At 44.4% G+C, this 20,756-nt stretch overlaps 1 protein-coding gene across 10 annotated transcripts in view; it reads right to left on the reverse strand.

The window, feature by feature from the left end:
* Window positions 1-20,367, reverse strand: part of LOC144674366 (GRB10-interacting GYF protein 2-like) — a 91,786-nt gene extending 71,419 nt beyond the window's left edge. For 8 of the 10 annotated variants that reach the window (XM_078535766.1, XM_078535762.1, XM_078535760.1 and 5 more), the window contains exons 1-4: window positions 20,276-20,367; window positions 16,422-16,499; window positions 15,442-15,606; window positions 579-655 (exon numbers count right to left, since the gene is read on the reverse strand). The gene's annotated coding sequence lies outside the window, so the exon portion shown is untranslated. Of the gene's footprint in view, window positions 1-578; window positions 656-10,175; window positions 10,218-15,441; window positions 15,607-16,421; window positions 16,500-20,275 lie in introns of those variants that run through there. The other 2 variants (XM_078535763.1, XM_078535764.1) reach the window with 2 other exon arrangements.
* Window positions 20,368-20,756: the final 389 nt, after the last annotated feature.

Raw genomic sequence — 20,756 nt, forward strand, 5'->3', positions numbered from 1 at the left:
AATGCAAAAGTGATGAATCTTTGGAATCTTACCACACAACCATGCCAAAATAAAGCGTTTTACATACTTCCTTCTACTGGTCAATATTTTTAATATACAGTTGGTGTGAAGAATAGAGCTGCACCCTTCCCCAAATGGGAGAAGCCTTGCCGCTACCTCCGGACAAACACGTTGCCTAAAGCTTCATTGTAACAACTGGCTGAAGCTTTCAAGGAGAATTACTGCAGCTCTGAAGGACACCACTATAGCAGCTCCCACCATGCTAACCTTGGGCATCCCCACAATTTGATCAGTGAGTCAACGCCTTGCACTTCTATAAATAATTTGAGCAGAGGGAAGGGGAGGAGATTAAAACTGCAAAGCAATTGTGTCACGAGATTGGAGAAGGACCATAGCAAGAAACTTGGCACCATGCTGGAAGGAGAAGGGGCTGTGCTCCAAATGTTTAAACTAAATTTTTAAGGTTTATTTTCAGACAAATCTTCAGCTGAAGAGACCCTTCAGGAACAAAGTGTTGAACAGGAAAATATCAATTAGCTCTCTCCTTTCAAGATGGACAACATAAAATTTGTACTCACAGTTTCGCCCAGTAGCTCAGCTGGTTACACGGTCGCCTAGGATGGCAGAAGGGACACTACAATTGGTCTCAGCACCGCTAGTTGGGAGAAAAGAGAAAAAGAGAATTAGCAACAGGATATTAAGAAACTTTATGTTAGCAGATGTAAAGAATGAATGAAAGTCTCGCATTTTGATAGCACCTTTCACGACCATCAGATTTCTCAAGGCACTTTATAACCAATGAAGCACTTTTCACTGTTCTCATGTAGGAAACGCAGCAAGCAATTTGCACACAGTAAGTTCCCCCAAACAGCAGACAGCAAGGTGATAACAACCAGATCATTTGTTTTTTTTTTCTTATGTGGATTAAGGAATAAATATAAAGCAGGACTCCAGGATTACCTCCCATACTCATCTTCAAAATAACGCCATGGGTTTTTTTTTTCACATCCACCCGAGGGGGCAGATAGGGCCTCGGTTTAATGTCTAATCCAAAAGATGGCACCTCTGACAGAGCAGGACTCCCACCAGTGTCAGCCCAGATTGTTTTAAAGTCCTGGACTTGAATCCATAGCCTTCTAACTCAGAGGCAAAAGTGCTAACAACAGTAAAATGGCTGTGTCCATTTAAATGTAACATGGAGAAACGAGGGGGGAAAAATCCAAGGAGAACATAATTATAAACAGTGTTGAAAAGGCAAGTCAGAAGGCAGACAAGAATAGGGAACACAACTCAACAGTAAAACTTCAAAAGATTAGAGGGCACAGATACTTTGAAGTTATATCTTCTAAAGTGGGAGAACAAGTGATAACAGCCTGTTTTATAAATAAGTTCACTGAGCACAAAAGCTAACAGATAATACAAAGCCTATAGAAATCATTAGTTAGAATACTATGACCTGTTTTGATTGCTTTACTTTAGGCAGTATCAAGACAATTCACAACATCCAGGAGAATTTTACTAGGATAATACCCGAAATGTGAGGCTATAGTTACCATGATGAGCTGAGAAGCTGGCGGTCTCTTTATGAGAGCAAAAAGATTCAGGGATTCAGGATTAGGTGCTCAAAATGGTGAGCAGTTTTAAATAAGTAAAACAGGGATAACCTATTCCTCATGGTGCATTGATTTGGTAACCAGGCGGCAAAATTTATGCTCAAAGAGTTGAGTTTTTTAAAAATATGTAACAGATTGACTACCCCAACTGAAAGTGGTGGAAGCAAACGCAAAATATACTTTTTAAAAAAACTAAACTTCTGAAAATAAAGTTGAAAAGTGAATGGATCGCTCTTTCGGAAATACAAATGTAACGGGCCAAATGCAAAACTGAGGCCACTGTTGATAACTAACCATCTAAACGTACCAATTGTAAGCAACAATAGGTTCTGGCTGAGGTGTGATGGTCCAACAGCTGAATAGCCTACTGACATTCAACCATGGTGAGCTGTCACTCGGGCAGGATAATGGAATGCGATTGACTCTTGTGCAATTATAACCCAGCGAGGAGCTGACTGGTGAGGAGGACAGGGGAGCAAGAAAACGAACTTGCTGCCAGCTGTCTGAAACAAGACTCTGCTGGAGATCATTCTGTTTCACTGCTGGCCAAGTACCAACCACGACAGCCATTCCCCAAAGTTAAAAATATACATAGGCCATGTAATTTCCTGATGAACCCGTCTGCATTGCTTTACGCCCATCAATCTTGAAGTGAAATTATCAGCTCTCAGCCCATGGCAATGTATCCTTGCCACAATGGCTGTCCATCCTCAACTTCCCAATATATACTGTAAAATAACAGGCGCTCAAGTGATTACAACCTTGTAACAACTAAACACAGGGATTGCAAGTTACGGCCTGCTTGAACACCCTGCTCAACACCCATGCTGCCACAGAATCTCTTGATAAAATTAACTGCAATGCCGTCACTTCCAGGCATCCATTGTTCTCTCAATAGCTTTTCACAACAGCTCGTGCGTGGTCAGAATCCTCCCCTGATTAATTTGATGAGTTGATCCAGTTCCTGGTTGCCTGAGCTCTCTTGGCCAGGAACTTCTTAGATTTTCACTCCCCAACCTGCCCTACATTAACCGATCGCTATACTCCTGGACCAGAATTCCAGCACGCATATGCAACTGGGCTTAACTGTGGTGCCTCCATAGTCAAATAATCAAGTGACATTTGCCGTCTGCATTTACTCCCAAGGAACGGCCGCTGGTGGGGGTGTGATCGGCTGCCAACACTTATGGATCTGTACCATGGGAAAAATGGGGACAGTCAAAAAAACAAATCTCCCTCCACCCCCACCACCTGCCCATAGTGCAAATGGCTCAGTTTGGAAATGCTGTGTGGCAATGCAACTGGTTGCATGCGTGAACACTGACTTCAGTAGATCCGAGCAAGGGAGTACAGCTGGGATGCTACCAACGGCCTCAGTGCCCTAAACTAGAAGGGAAGAAAAAAGTTCAGCAAAGTTCCGCTGCACTCTGTTGGCACGTGCACAAGTAAGGGTTATCAAATGAGGACAGTATTTGGTACCATCCTATCATGGTAAAACAGCATGTAACACCCATTGCCTAGCATCACACATGAAGTATCGCCATTAAGATAAGGTATTAAAAATCAAAGTACACACAGAACCGTATAATGTAACTCATAGTTAACATAAAAGGGAGATGGTGGCATAGTGGTAATGTCGCTGGACTAGTAATCCAGAAGCCCAGGCTAATGCTCTGGGGACATGGGCTCGAATTCCACCACAGCAGCTGGTGGACTTTATATTCAGTTAACAAATCTGGAATTAAAAGGCTAGTCTCAGTAATAGTGACCATGAAACCATTGTCGATTGTTGCAAAAACCAATCTGGTTCACTAACGTCCTTTAGGGAAGGAAATCTGTTGTCCTCACCTGGTCTGGCCTACATGTGACTCCAGACCCACATAAATGTGGTTGACTCTTAAATACCCTATGAAATGACCTAGCAAGTGACTCAGTTGTATCAAACCATTACAAAGTCTACAAAAAGAAACTAGGCGATCACCCAATATGAACACAGACACCAGAAATGACCACAGCAAACTCAGGCCTGCCAACCATGCAAAGTCCTCCTTACTAACATCTGGGGGTTTGTGTTAAAATTGCAAGAACTGTCTCTCGGACGAGTCAAGCAACAATTCGACATAGCCATGCTCACGGAATCATATCTTAATGTCCCAGACACCACTATCACCATCCCTGGGTACGTCCTGCCCCAATGACAGGGCAGACCCACCAGAGATGGTAGCGGAGTCAGGAGGGAGTTACCCTGGGAGTCCTCAACATCGAATCTAGGCCGCATGAGGTCACATGACATCAAGTCAAACATGGGCAAGGAGACTTCATAATTATCATCTTATCCACTTGATTGGCACCCCATTCATGAACATCCACACCCTCCATCACCGACGCACAGTGGCAGCAGTGTGTACCATCTACAAAAGGCACTGAGGGAATTCAACAAGCCTCCTTAGACAGCACCTTCCAAATCCACAACTGCTACCATTTAGAATACAAGGGCAGCAGACACATGGGAATGCCACCACCTGGAAGTTCCCCTCCAAGCCACTCACCATCCTGACTTGGAAATATATCATCGTTTCTTCACTGTCGCTGAGTCAAAATCCTGGAACTAACATCACTGTGGGTGTAGCTACACCACATGGAATGAGGCAGTTCAAGACAGCAGCTCATCACCACCTTCTCAAGGGCAATTAGGGATAGGCAATAAATGCTGGCTTAGCCAGCAATGCCCACATCCCATGAATGAATAAAAAACCAACACCGCCCCCCTCAGCTAATGAATCAGTACTCCATGTTGAACACCACTTGGAACAAGCACTGAGGGTGGCAAGGCAGAGAATCTGGGTGGGGGACTTCAATATCCATCACCCAGAGTGGCTCGGCAGCACCACTACTGACCAAGTCCAAAAGGCTGCTAGACTGGGTCTGCAGGTGGCGGTGAGGGAGCCAAGGAAAAGCCTACTTGAACTTTTCTTCTAGCCTTTTGCAGGTGCATCTGTCCGTGACAGCATCAGTAGGAGGGATCGCTGCACAGTCCGTGAGGAAACGAAGTCCAACCTTCACATTCAGGACACTCTCCAGTGTGTTGTGTGGCACTACCACCATGCTAGGTGGGATAGATTTGAACAGACCTAACAACTCAAGACTGGGCAACGATAAAGCATGGTGGGCCATCATCAGCAGCAGAACTATACACAACCACAATCTGTAACCTCGTGGCCCAGCATATCCCCCACTCTGCCAGGGATCAACCCTGGTTCAATGAAGACCATAAGACGTAGGAGCAGAAGAAAGCCATTTGGCCCATCGAGTCTGCTTCACCATTCAGTGAGATCATGACTGATCTGATAATCCTCAACTCCACTTTCCTGCCTTTTCCCCATAACCCTTGATCCTCATTCCGATTAAAAATCTGTCGACCTCAACCTTGAATATACTTAACAACCCAGCCTCTAAAGCTCTCTGCGGTAAAGAATTCCACATATTCACCACCCTCAGAGGAGAAATTCCTCCTCATCTCTGTCTTAAATGGGCGACCCTTTACTCTGAGATTATGCCCTCTGGTCCTACGCTCTCCCACAAGGAGAAACAGCCTCTCGGCATCCACCCTGTCAAGCCCCCTAAGTATATTCAAGGTTGAGGTAGACAAATTTTTAATCAGTAAGGGGATCAAGGGTTATGGGGAAAAGGCAGGAAAGTGGAGTTGAGAATTATCAGATCAGTCATGATCTCACTGAATGGCCCAGCAGACTCGATGGGCCAAATAGCTTACTTCTAAATAGCTTCCAAATAGCTTACTACCTTATAGTCTTCATTGAACCATTGGCAGAGTGGGGGATATGCTAAGAATCTTAGAGTGCAGGAGGGCATGTCAGGAGTTGCGCCATGCATACCTAAAAATGAGGCATCAACCTGGTGAAGCTATAATACAAGACTACTTGCATGCCAAACAGTGAAAGCTGCATCTGATAGAAAGGGCTAAGCAATCCCACAACAAACGGATCAGACCTAAGCTTTGAAGTCCTGCCACATCCAGTCGTGAATAGTGGGGGGACAATTAAACAACCAACCTAAGGAAGAGACTCCACAAATATGCCCATCCTCAATGATGGGGGTGCCCAGCACATCAATGCAAAAGATAAGGCTGAAGCATCTGCAACCATCTTCAGCCAGAAGTGCTGAGTGGATGATCCATCACAGCCTCCTCTGGAGGTCCGCAGCATCACAGATGTCAGCCTTCAGTCAATTCAATTCACTCCACGTGATATCAAGAAACAACTGAAGGCACTGGATACTGCAAAGGCTATGGGCCCTGACAATTCTGGCAATAGTACTGAAGATTTGTGCTCCATAACTAGCTGTGCCCTTAGCCAAGCTGTTCCAGTACAGCTAAAACACCAGCAATGTGGAAAACTGCCCAGGTACATCCTATCCACAAACAACAGGACAAATCCAACCCAGCCAATTACCCGTCATATCAGTCTACTCTCAATCATCAGCCAAGTGATGGAAAGGGTCGTTGACAGTGCTGTCAAGCAGCACTTTGGCAGGAATAACCTACTCATTGCCACTCAGCTCCCGACTTCATTACAGCCTTAGTTCAAACATGGACAAAAGAGCTGAACTCCAGAGAGTGACTCCCCTTGACATCAAGGCTGCATTTGACCGAGTGTGGCATCAAGGAGCCCTGGCAAAACTGGAGTCAATGGGCATCAGGAGCAAAACTCTCTGCTAGTTGGAGTCATACCTAGCATAAATGAAGATTGTTGAGGTTGTTAAAGGTCAATCATCTCAGTCCAGGGACATCACTGCAGGAGTTCCTCAGGGTAGGGTCCTAGGCCCAACCACCTTCTGCTGCTTCATCAATGACCTTCCTTCCATCATAAGGTCAGAAGTGGGGATGTTTGCTGCTGATTGCACATTGTTCAGCACCATTCGCAACTCCTCAGATACTGAATCAGTTCATGTCCATATCCATCAAGACCAGGACAACATTCAGGCTTGAGCTGATAAGTGGCTAGTAACATTCACGCCACAAAAGTGCCAGGCAATGACCATCTCCAAAAAGAGAATCCAACCATTCCCTCTTTGACATTCAATGACACTATCACCAGAGTCCCCCACTAACATCCTATTGCCAGTGACCAGAAATGGAACTGGGCCAGCCATAAAAATACTGTGGCTACAAGTGCAGGTTGGAGACTGGGAACTCTGTGGCATGTAACTCACCTCCGGACTCCCCAAAGCCTGTCCACCATTGACAAGGCACAAGTCAGGGGTGTGATGGAATACTCCCCACTTGCCTGGATGAGTGCAGCTCCAACAACACCAGAAGCTTGACACCATCCAGGACAAAGCAGCCCACTTGACAAAGCAGCCCACTTGACTGGCTTCCCATCCACCACCTTCAACATTCACTCCTTTCACCAAAAACACAGTGGCAGCAATGTGTACCATCTACAAGATGCAATGCAGCAACTCACCAAGGCTCCTTCAACAGTACCTTCCAAACATGTGACCTCTACCATGTAGAAGGACAAGGGCAACAGATGCAAGGGAATACTATCACCTGCAAGTTCCTCTCCAAGTCACACATCAATCTGACTTGGAACTGTATCACGATTCCTTCAACGTCACTGGGTCAAAATCTTGGAACTCCCTCCCTAACAGCGCTGTGGGTGTCCCTACACCACACAGACTGCATCGGTTCAAGAAGGCAGCTCACCACCACCATCTCAAGGGCAATTAGGGATGAGCAACACCCACTTCCTCTGAAAGGGTATAAAAATGGTTCCAAGGTGCTTCATAGGAATGGTATCTGACAAAATCTTACATCGAGCCACCTAAGGACAGCTACCTAAAAGTTTAGTTAAACGGGTAGATTTTAAAGAGTAGCTTAAAAGGAGAGGGAGGTGGAGAAGTTTAGGGAGGGGATTCTGGAGTAGAGGGCCTAGGCAGATGAAAACATGGCCACCAATGGAGAGGCAAAGCAACTCAGGGACATAAGTTTTAGGTGCACAGAGATCCTGGCAGATGTTAGGGTTGCAGGGGGTGTACAGAGACACAGACAGGGGAGGAGGCTATGAAGGAAATTAGATACAAGGGCGAGAACTTAAAAAAAAAGCTTTGCCAGGCCAGAGCCAATGCAGATCAGCTGGCACATGGCTGAACAGGACTTGGTGTGAGTTAGGCCGAGAGGCAGCAGAGCTTTCCATGAGTTGGAGTTTAGAGAGGCCAATCAGAAGTGCAAATATTTGAAACAATTCAAGGAGCTGCACTTGAAGAAAAAAATTGAACCTGACAGAACAAAATGCCAGACAGCACTGTATCCACAATGCATGTTTTAGTGTGGCACACAGCCCTCTGGTAATGATCCCACTTCCTTCTCTCAGGAAAAAAAATCAACAGGTTTGGGAGGAACAGTGTCTTTTTTTCTGGTTAAACTTTTAGCACGGCTTTGCACTCTTCCCTTTTGCTAAGGTCTTGTACAGTTCAAGGGGAAAAAATTTTCAAAAAGCTACCCTCCTGGAACACTATCAGCACTGGAGAATGACACAGTTATAGAATATTAACCAGAAGGAGCCACCAGGCACAGAATAACTGAAGTAACACACTTGATGCTGATTCCAACAGCTTAGTGACGTACGCAAGGGATCAGAATACTCAATTATGTGAGGCGCTATTATTGTATAGTTGGCCAATGCTGCAGAGAGCTAGAGTCTTCAGCCAGGATTTGTATCTCATGGGGATGATGCACATACTGCATGTACAGTCTAGTATTCACACCTATCTATTGCCTATGAGTCATTCATCAGCTCAAACGTCACCAAAAGAAATCACTAAATATAAAGCAATACTGCAACAGCCAAGACGCTCCATTTTAGAAAACATTTTCATCTCCCTCACCCCACCCTGCTGAAACTGATTGTGGGAGAACATTACAGATAATCTGGTCAAGTCTCTGGAATAGGCCTTAAACCCTCCACCTTCTTTTGGGTGAATGACTTGTCCAAGGCCCCATCTCCATCTTCATATGCATATGAAAAATCCCAAAGCATTATTCAAAAGGGTTAGGGAACGTTCCTTATGTCCAGTTCAACATTTACTACTAGGCCAATACCACAAGTAGATTAAGTGATCTTCAGCTCACTGCAGTGTGTGGGGCCATGCCATGCACCAACTGTCTGCCATGTCTGCCTACATTTCAAGAAATGCACATTTGTTCTCAAGAGAGCCTCTGTTTGGAGCAGAATGAGTAATCACACTAGGAATTAAAACTCAATCTTTGTGTTCATGACTTCAGGGTAGACACCATCAATTGTTATTAGAATACTATATAATACCTCTGCTCCAAAGATACATGTGGAGAGAGCATTCTGTTCAGCAAGAGACGGCTGATTCCAAAAGCTGCTTCAATCCCGAGGATCTAAAAATCTGGAATAAGTTTTGATGGAATGTTTACTTGAAAAAACCTAAAGCTCCATCTGGGTCTAGAAAATATCTTTATTCTGCTCCTTAGCAGTCACCTACATCTTTGCTCACATATGTTATTCATTTGTAAATAAACAGGGTTAGTTTTAGCCTGAGCATTTAATGTATGACATTTCTGTTCAACAGGAGACAATATTACTGTTAAGTAAGGTAACTGTCAGCCCTGATCTATACAACCCATGCCTAATATTACCCCAGCGTGGAGACAACGACCCAGTCATGGGTAGTACTTTGCAGAAATTAGGAAATCATCAAGGCCAAATTGTAACAGTGTAAAATATGTCACATTGGTGCAGCTGAACCTCTGAAGTTTGCCTGAAATACAGCAAACTTTATTCTCCACATAACCTGTGCTGCATCTGATCAAAGTTATTTGACACAGATATGAAACGGAAACCATTCTGAGCCTTAACACTATCTCCGCCATTTTGAAGAGCATAAATTCAGAGAAAAGATGAGAGGAATAGTGACATGGGGGGGGTGAGAAGCAAGTATCAATGACCATTATGAGGCCCTTTGACAACTACATTCCCTCTGAATTATAATCTGGATCTTTCTTTACTCTCTTCCATACTGAATTAGTGGAGCCAGAGTCTAAATTAATCCATCAGAGTAAACTGCTTACTGAAGAATACTATTAGATTAATTTAAGTTTTCCATGGATTTGGCAAACAAAATTTGTTCACAACACTTGACCACTTGGCATAGAAAATCTACTGCCCCACATTAATCTATTAATAAAATGACTCAAGGCAGAAGAGGCATTGGCAAAATATTATATTGCCCAATTGATGATTTGCATTAGTGGTTGCCTTAGGATTTTAGTTTCTCCAGGTCATCAATAGAAAAGCACTGCTTATGAAGCTGTACACAAACAGCAAAAAGGAGCAAATACTGCTCCCACCATTTGTTATTATCTGTGGGGAACCAGATACAACGATTAAAATATCATGAACAGATACAGAAAATAATCAGAAAGGTTAATGGGCTGCTGGCCTTTATAGCTAGACGATTAGAATACAAGGGGGCAGAAGTCAGGGTACAGCAATATAAAACTCTGGTTAGACCGACCTGAAGTACTGCTGAGCTGTTTAGGCCACTGTACCCGAGGAAGAATATATTGATCTTGGACAGAGTGGAACATATATTTATCCAGAATGATACCTGGAATCCAAGGGTTAAATTATGAGGAGGGATTACACAAACTAGGGTTGTATTCCCTGGAATTTAGAAGGTTAAGGGCGTGTTGATTGAAATTTAACAAATTAACAGGAAGAGACAGTTGCTCTGCAAACCATTGGTTTGGGAGTCTAAGACTCAGGACAGTGTTAAAAATTACAGCCAGACATTTTAGGAGTGAAATTAGGGAAGACTTCTACACACAAAGGATGGTAGAAACTTGGGAACTCTCTTCCACAAGTAACAACTGATGCTAGATTAACAGTTAATTTAAAATCTCAGATTGCTATTTTTGCATTAAGGGGTATGGAGCAAAGGAGGGTATATGGAATTGGATTGCAGATCAGCTATGATCGTTGAATGGCAGAATAGTTGACGGTTTAATTGGCCTCCTCTTGATCCTATGTGCTTACTGCAAGCAGCCGTTTATACCAGACAACAAGCACACTGCATTTCCATATCTGTCAACTGCAAAGGCAATAATCATACCATACTAAATGCTCTGTTTCAGGCAGATTCAACCGTTCAATCAGGTGGTATGATTACCTTAGGTATTTAATCTCCAGTCACCGTGTCAGCTTACAGTTTACAGTAACATGGCCCTTGGCACGAAAAATGACCACCTGAACAAGATGGATGAGCTGAAGGTACTTAGGGTGCACCTCGGTCTGCCTTAGGTACTGTCATTGACTCAGAGACAGCGTGTGAGCGGCACTCAACAACATTAAAATTCCAACCCAGACAGAAAGAACAAGGGAAAAAAAGCCGAGGAGGCACCTCTAGTGATTTCAGAATGTCAATGGAAAAGGTGGTTTGATTGGTGTTCCCCTTTCCAGTCCAAAAAGCCAAGCAGTTGGCCAAAGCACTTGGCAGACCCGATTTTAACCCCTCAGAACGGTGGCTTCAGACATGGAAGTCTGGCCACAATCAAACCATACACTTGGAGAAAGACTCAACTCAGGTGCGAAGCAGTGTCTAGATACTGTGTGGCCTGGGCTGCTCAAAGGTTACGAAACACAGGACATTTTTTAATTGTGACGAGGGTGGATTCTTTATCTATAGGTGTGATATTTACAGCGCATTCACCTTCCGAAGTCAAGTAGAGCTTGCTGTAATATTGAAGCTAATGAAAAATATGAACATCTAATGGTTGAAAAACACCACAAAACCCATTTGGCAAACTGGACAACCTCACTTATCTGAGCAATGGAAAATGTGCCTCGAAAACATGTCTAACCCAGTCGCTGGACCAGGGCATAAATTACTGTATGAGCACCGTCATGTCAGAGCATTGAAATAAGAGTTCTTGAAAAACAGGACTATAGCATTCCAGTGCAAAAAAAAAATTCAGTTAGATGCCATACCTCTGCTGAAGCTCATATGGGGCCACTGTCTGTCACTAAAGAACCCAGGCCTTCTTTAGGAAATCTGGACATTCTCATGGTAGAGGTAGAAAGCACAGAAGATATGGTGTGAGAAACAGACACACTCAAACAGAGAAGCAAGAATTCCAGCAAGTGTTGCTCAAATGTGTGTAGTCGATTGGGAAACACCAGCATAGCTGTAAGTCAGTGACCGTGTGTTCAGTCAGATGGGGATACTCCACAATGTGGGAAAAGAGAGGAAAGGGGTGGAGAGGTGAGGGGGAGAAAGCAAAATAAAAATATTTTTTCCAGAGGTCAAGAGAAAAATAACGTCCTAGTGTCTGGCAACAGAATGAAGATAACCCTGCTAACTCACTGGGTTTAAGATCCTAAGCACATCAGGTAAGAAAGACCGAGTGTGCTGGAGATTCGTGGAGACTTGTCAGCCAGTCACAAGGAGCACCGACACCAGCCTGAAAGCCCTGTGGATCTCCCTTTGGTAATAAAGGATGGGTATAAAAGTAGAAAGTGCTCAAATAAACACAGAAAGATGACAAGTCGTCAAACATCTCATCAGGCTCCACAAAAAAAACATCATAAAAGCTGCCAGTTTTTCTTACAAAGCCACAAGTTCAACAAATCCTTCACGGTCTTTCAAAGTTTGGCCTATATTCAACATCACAAAACCAGTTTATTTAGTCATTATCACATTGCTGTTTGTGGAAGCTTGCTGTGTACAAATTGGTTGCTGCGTTTCCTACATTACAACAGTGACGACACTTCCAAAGTGCTTCACAGGCTCTTGAAAACTTCTGTATAAAATGAAACTCTTATCTTTTGAAACCTCAAGAGAAGAAAATATTGCAGTTAAGGCACTATAATTCTGCTGATAGCACTTAAAAAAAACAAGGACTTCAAAAAGTCATCTAATGAAAGATTGCAGTAGCAATAACCATGGGAACGCCACCACCTTCCAGTTCCCACCCAAGTCTCTCACTATCCTGACTTGGAAATATATCACCATCCCTTCACTCTCACTGGGTCAAAATCCTAGAATTCCCTTCCTAACAGCACTGTAGGTGTACCTACACCACGCAGACTGCAGCGGTTCAATCTCAATGGCAATTAGGAATGAGCAATAAATGCTGGCCTAGCCAGTGGCGTCCACATCACATTAGCAAATACAAAAAAGGCTATTAAACTTCCCAGTTGCTCAAGTTTCAGGTTAGTTCTAATCTCAGCTGCTGAGGACACAAGGTTGGAATCGCACCCTCGCAATAAAAAAAGAGGCCAACTAAAAAGCTCACTGCAAAACTAACTCGTACTGATTTTCTGGGCCAAATACTCCTCATATATACACTATTACCAAGCACCAATGATTTATAACATTGGAAATCAACTGCATAGATTATTCAACAGTGATGATTTTGTTTGTGCGGTTAATGAAACATTAGCAAGGTTTTTGTTTCAATATATCTCTATATAAAGTTAAGGGTCTGCCTTAGATACAATAGAGCCAGTCACTCCATAAGCAGTACTGCCACTGCTGCCCCAAACCTAACTATATGATAGTGTAACCCAGGGGCTTAAACAGCATGACCTCTTGCAATCAAACTGGATACTGGGCCCCTCACACATGCTCTGTTGCATACTTCTCCAATCCTTTCCAAGTTGGACTGAGAAACAGAATCAAGGTCAGGTTGTTCATTCATTGTCACCATAATCTTAGTGGGGCTGTTGCATCGTCTTGTTTTTCTCTGGCTTTCTTTGAGCCTCCCTCAGTCCATGCCTCAAATGTTATCCACCCATTCGATTTTTCTTCTCTCTCGTCTTTACCCTCAAGTTCTCCTTCAACTGTTGCCAGGACAAGGCTTTCAGGTCCTTGTTTCCATGTCCTATCTCTCTCTAACAGTACTTAGCAACATCTTTTGACCCCTGAAATTCTGCTCTTAATTTACCCACTCATTTGTCATTCCATCCATCCAACTGATTCTAAGCAGCCTCCGCCATGCCCAAGGACAGAGACACCAGAGAAAAATATTAAAGCTGATGCAGAGCACACTCGCAAGCTGGCCGACTTGTTTTTGGTTCAGATCACTCCTTGCTGCAAAAGTTGACCAGCTGCTGGCCACAGGCCTACAACCCTCAGCCTCTTGCCTGCCTGGGGCCTTCCCCCTTTCCCCCTGGTAATCTGGCCTCAGGAAAGAGAGCAACAACAGGGGCCTCAACACCTTTCCATTTACAAGATTGGCCAGCGGTCAACCCAACTGACTACCGCTCGCTCTCTCAGGAATGCGTTTTAGGCAGGCATCACAAGCCCTGCCCACTTGTACAGAATTGCCCTGACACTGAACATGATTATTTGTCTGGCCACCTGAAGCATGATGGCAAAAGGTTCCATATCCCTGGTTATCCTGGCTAATGGGCTAGGGATGAGACAGCAGCTATTATGGAAACATATCAGAATGAAATGGACTGCGAGTTGCCACATCCCCAAACTGGCTTGTATGGCTTTAACATATTTTTTCAATGCCTGTGGCCTTTCGTTTTAACCTTGTTTTGAACTGACTTGATTTTAAAACATAACTATAAAATCCCAAACATGGCGGTAGAACAGGGTAAACACACGTTTCAAAAGAAAGGCTAGACAATTTAAAAACTATACAAGCCAAGAGTCACAGCTTATGATAATCATCTAATCTATTCAATAAGCGAGGCTTCTTAATTTCCACTAGTCATCCTACATTTTATAAAGAAGCGCTACTACAGGGTCAACCATGATTTTTTAAGACACCAGGTTAGGTTTACAGCAGAACTATATGATTAAAAATCCATTGATTTTCTGAACTGACTGCAACAGGATTTTATTCCTAGCTCTCTCCTGCCCCAGTGACGCTCCAGTTAGACATCGTCATCTCATCCTCCCACCAGCAAGAGAATTCCTCTTCTGAACATGCTTGCTCTTGCTGGGTTCCACACCAATTGCCCCTCCCTTAGTGCAAAGTGGCTGTGCTTCATGTGCATGTTTTGAAGAAGTGTCATAAGGCTATTCAACTGCAGGTGATGTCACAGCCAACTTCCCCATCCAGTCCTTACCCAACACCAGTGCAGGCACATGTCCAGGTAGGAGGAGGAGGAGTTAGAGAGATAACAATTAGGAACAGAAATGTGGACAACTTTCCTCTTCCCTCAGACTGCTTCAATCACCACACCCAGCTAACCTGGGGTCCTCCTTATCCACACAGCTCAGCGATTCACTGGGTAAATTTGCTCAGCCACACAGTACCCAGGTTGCACCTTTACCTGAAATAAAGTACTCAAATTGTGCACAGATGGGACTGTGAGGCATCAATGGCTTTGGGAAGAAGGAGACGTTTTTAAAAAAAAACCAGACCAAAGAAAATACAGTTCAGTAAGACCATCGGGTCAAAGCTGCCCAATTCATGTATTTGTAGTTGGAGCAATCCATTACACAACTTTCCGCTCCTTAACACAGGTGCCAATTGCAAGGCCCCTTCCCCCACCCCAGCTAACACAGATTAACCTGGGATCTTTCTTGTGCGCACAGCTCGGTGGCCAACTGAAACATTACAAAATGGTGGGCACTGAAGTTCTCACCCTACACGGGGGCGATCTTAACACATGTAAAACTGGTTTAAAAATCAGAAGAACAAGAGAGCGGCTTGTCTGATACAGGGACACCAATGAGGGCACTGCAAATAAAGATCTTGGTCCTTTGCCCGTCCCTCATGTGATTGTAAAACTCAACAATTTGCTCCATCACATCTACTTACGTGTATTTGCGGTTAATTTGTTAGTTCAAATATTGGTGGGGACAGCGTCTGACCCGAAGTCGAGCGCTGGCAGCCATAGAGACTAGTGCATCAGAAAGCTGTGGTTATCAACTCGGCGCTCCCTTCTAGTTTGTGCCAGAACAGGGTTCCAGCCGTAAATCAAGCCTTTAAAAGGAAAGGTGTAAATGAGTCATGTAACACAGTGCAACAGTGGATATTAAAATATATAAACGTGCAATGTTGGGTCCATATAGCACCCAAAGGACAGACAGATTTGCATTTCTAGAGCACCTTTCACAACCTCAGGACGTCCCAATGAGCTTTAGAGCAAATGGATTATTTTTGAAGTTTAGCCAGTGTTGGAAACATGGCAGCCATCTTGCGCACAGCAAGCTGTCACAAATAGCAACATGATAATGACCAGATAATCTGGTTTGATGAAGCTGATTGCAGGATAAGTATTGGCCTCAGGACACTGAGGAGCACTCCCCTACTCTTCTTTGAAATAGCGGCTGTGTAATCTTTTACGTCCACCCCACAGAGTGGATGCCAATTAACATCTCAGCCAAGGCGGCACCTCCATCAGTGCAGCACACCCTCAGTACTGCACTAGGAGCGTCTGCCTACATTTTTGTGCTCAAGTCTCTGGCGCAGGACTTGAACCCACAACCGTCTGACTCAGGAGGTGAGAGTGCAGCCCACTGAGCCACAGCTGACCTTATCGGTAACCTTATGCTTTGGGGAAAGGGAGGGAATTCAAAAGGTGAGAGGTTGGGTGAGGAGCCCCACCATTGCTTCACCTTACTGCTAAATGCACTCTCTCAAACACAAGCCAAGCTCAGAAGGACCATCCCGACACTGACTTCTCAAATTCACATAAACAAAATATGAATATTTCTCACACTCGCCTCTGCGACAACACTGAAGTTAAAACTTTGCTTTCACAGTACCAACAGGATTTAGGCAGAATTGTTACTTACTGCAACACAGCCAAAAATATGGTTGTAGAGAATTATTCTGATGACCTGATGTCTCACCACCACCTAAAAGAAATAGATCTGTAGAGAGGGGGAAGAAAAGAAAATATGTTAGAAACTGCGTTCATTCACAAACTAAAGAAATGAAATCAGAAAAAACAGCATATTGGCTAGTTCCATCATTAGAACTCCTTATTAAACATGTTGAAGACCTTCACCCTTTTCAAGGTGCCAAATCCAGGAGGATACAGTTGTATAAGTGGGTCCTGGTACCTTAAACAGGTGACCATTCTCTGAGAATGATGGGGCACTAATTCTAGTTGACTATTTACCCATGAAGGATTATCACAACCAAGCTAGTTCTATTCTGCCTCAATATTCATCTGGGGTGGCTGAATTACAATCACAAAGTATCACAAGAGCAAAGTATTTACAGCACAGAGGCCATTCAGCCCACTGGTCTGTTGGACCATCCGAGCCTCACCCTATCCACCTATTCCTTTCTCCCTCATTTATCCAGCTGCCCCTTAAATGTATCTATGCTATTCATTTCAACCACTCCCTGTGGTAGCAAGTTTCGCACTCTCACCACTCTCTAAGTAAAGGAGTTTCTCCTGAATTCCCGGTTAGATTTATTAGTGACTGTCTTATATTGATGGCTCCTAGTTATAGTCTCCCCAGCAACTGGAAACATCTTCTCGACATCAATCCCCTTCCTAATCTGAAAGACTTCTGTTCCAGACAGTAATCAGAAGCAGCAACTTTGGCCGATTTGCGTTTCTTGGCAGAGAGAAATTCAGATCTACATCTGCAATCAGCGAACACAGCACAACCAAGAAATCAGACCAGGGACGTTCAACATCCAGGGCACCAGTATGGACCAGGGCACCACTGTGAGGCCTTACATAGTCAAGCAGCGTTTCATTCAAGCAGCGTGTCATTCAGGCTGTGTCCATGTGAAGAATGGAAACTTGGGTAAGCTATGGCAGGGCTGCCAGTACTCTTGGAACTGTACCACCCGTTAAAAATTAGGAGATGGGAAAACAAATGATGCTACAAAGGAAAAGAAAATAAAAGGTACTGATAGACAACATATCACTGGATCACACTGATTCCACTGTCCCATATCAGTGAGGGCTCAATCACAGCCATGTTAGGAAGACAACCCAAATGTAACTGCCTGGCACCTGAAGGAGGGAGGGGTGGGGGTGGTTTGAAGGAAATGGGAAAAATGGCAACTCTACTTAGTACACCCCACTGACACAAGCCACTGGCAGAGCTGTAAAGGCAGCACTAATAAGCTACCTGCACAGGGATGTGGCAACACCTGCACGAGTAAGGTAGGAGGGGTGGGATATTTCAAGTGTATGACACCTGCTGTCACACAGGATCAAGTAGGGACACAGAGAAGAGACTGTACACTCAAGAAAGGAGTGCTTTACATGCGTATTCATTACACCTCTACCTCAGATTTTACAATGCAACATTCCACCTCAAAACACATTGCATTTTACAGATATTGGTTTTAACAAATGGCAGCAAGTTAGTTCGGCCATTGTAACTAGTCAAATTGTATTTGTAGGGAGATTTAAAAGGAGAATATGCTCATCTTCACAGTTCAGAGAGTAAATGCACCATGTAGATTGATACACAGCTACATAGGCTTAATAAATTTTACCCCAGTCGGAGCTGAAATTTGAATCACAGCCAGAACAGCAATGGAATACCTTAATTTGCACTGGTGGCTCCGTGGTGGAGCATAGTGGAAAGACAGAAATCAGGGTTCTCCATCACAATCTAGTCTACACCGGGAAATTCACACATTAACAGTAGGATGCAAGGGAACATGACAGCCCTTTAAGCTCACATGGACAACCACTGCCAATATACCAAGGTACTGCTGGTTACATTGAAGTATACAGCACAGGTCCTCACATTCATAAGCCAATTAAAAAGGAGCAGGGTGGAAATGGGAAGAAACGAACAGCAGTGGCAACACGATAAAAACGGGATCCCAAGTGTCAAATACCTTCAACAATCCCATGGCTTTTACCTTTTTTTGCACACCAAGAACTGAATGCAGCAACTCAAATACAGTCTTGTATACACAGACATACATACACAACTGTCACGCACATCATTAAAAGTAAAATACTGCAGATGCTGGAGATCGGAAATAAAAACAAGTGCTGGAAAAGCTCAGCAGGTCTGGCAGCATCTGTGGAGAGAAAGACAGAGTTAACGTTTCGAGTCCAATGAATATGAAGAGTCATATTGGACTCGAAACATAAACTCGGTTTCTCTCTCCAGAGACACTGCCAGACCTGCTGAGTTTTTCCAGCACTTTCTGTTTTTATCTCACGCACATTAACTTGCCTTAACATATACTGGTGATACTTCGCAATCAATCTTAGCGAAGGAGAATCCAATCTCGACAATTGACCATAACACAGCCAACATTGCCAATGGTTAAACAGGACCAGAGCCATGTAGTCAGAGCGACAGGTCAGCGTCACATATAAACACACAAGAAATAATTTGAATGTCGCTGGTCAAATCATTTGAGCAAGAGGAAAAGAAACAGTTCACTTCTATAATCATTTTTAGCAAAAATTATTACAGTTGCACAGGCAAAAGTTCCTATTCAGCCAGCAAAACATTAACTAACATTTCAGAAGTTTACATTACAATTACAAAAGCATAAAAGCTTTAAATGTGTAATATGGCACAATGCCAAAAAGAATTAGACTGCAGAACACAACTCAGTTTTAAACAACTGCCATCGGTAACATATGGATTCCTACCATAATCCATTAAAGTCAAAATAACACTTTTTATAGGTGATCATAACCAAACGGCTGCAAGCAGGGAAGACATCTTTAATCCCTTTTTCAGTCGCAAAGCCTGCAACAGGCCTCACTCGAACCAGACTTAATCCTTCAGAATATACGAGTCAGATATGTTTACCTTCTACAAAAAAGTCATTCCCCCTCTTTTCCTCAGGGAGGGAGGGGAGGAAACAAGCAAAGTGGGGTGGCACTCTACATGCAAATGTCACAGTTTTTTTTAAAAACACAACTTGGTTCAACCTGTTCTGAATGAGAAAGGGACAGCGATATGTTGGGGGGCGGGGGCTGCTTCACACAGAGTGGGGAAGGGCCTAAGGTCACAGCAGAAGGTGTTTACAGAGAGACCACTAACTGCATTCCATAAATGCATTATTTTAAAGTTAAAAGAAAACATATAATTAACACAAGACCTCTTCGGGTGTTTGCATCCTACTTAGATGCTAAGCAACTAAAACTGTCACCTGAGATTGGAGGAGACATGAGATGCAGCTTTTGGAGGAGAGAGCAAGAAAAAGGGGGGTGAATTTATTAATTATGAATGAATATTGAATAAAAAGCTGGTGATCAGCTCACGACAAACAGTCATAAAGCCTTTCACTCCTAAACAAACCATCCCTTGAATCAGAGCTGCCACGTCTGTTTTGACATCACCTCCCCCTTTCTGGGTTAATCTGGGGACATTTTAACCCAACCCAACATATTAAAAATTGGTTTTGTCATTATGGATCAATTTTAATACTCTTTTAACTGCGGGGTTCTGGGACAAGGTTTCTCACTATCCCAGCACTAGGATTTATTTCAAGGGCCGCCCTCCTCTCAGCACCAGCCCCACTCCATGTAGGCCTCACAGCCTCGGCCTTGCCTGAGTGCCAGGCGGCGGCTCGCTCGCTCAAGGCCCGGGTGGAATGAGGGTGAGGGGCCTGGAAGGTGCAGGGACAAGGGAGGGTGGTGACTATATAACTAGAAACGGACACTTGCCCCAGCCCGGGCTGTTCCCAGACTCCTTACCTGGGCTGAAGCAGGAAAGTCCGTCTCCGCCTCTGTCGCTGCGGATTCTCCGATTCTAAAATGGCCGCCGCGCAGCGCGTCACGTGACCCCCCGTTCAGCGAACACCCGGATGTGGGCGGGGCCCTAGACACCACGTGCCGCGCGGGAAACCAAACAACTGCTTTCAACACCAGATTGAAGTCCCGCCCCCTGACCCCGACCCGAGACCGAGACCCCCGCCCCCTGGCCCCGACCTCAGGCCGAGACTCCGCCCCCTGACCCCGACCCCGACCACCCCCCCACGTGGAAGAGGCTCCGCCCCCAAGATGAGGCCCCGCCCAGCAGGTTGAGGTCCCGCGGCCCCAAGCTGAATTCCCGCCCCCAAACTGAGGCCCCACCTTTCAGGTTTACACCCCCACCGGCTGACCCCATCTCCTAGCCTGAGGCCCCGCCGCCCAGGCTGAGGCCCTGCCCCCCCAAATTGAGGCCCCACCCCCAGCC

The sequence above is a fragment of the Cetorhinus maximus genome, unplaced genomic scaffold, assembly GCF_964194155.1.
Source record: "Cetorhinus maximus unplaced genomic scaffold, sCetMax3.hap1.1 HAP1_SCAFFOLD_636, whole genome shotgun sequence".
Taxonomy (NCBI): Eukaryota; Metazoa; Chordata; class Chondrichthyes; order Lamniformes; family Cetorhinidae; genus Cetorhinus; species Cetorhinus maximus.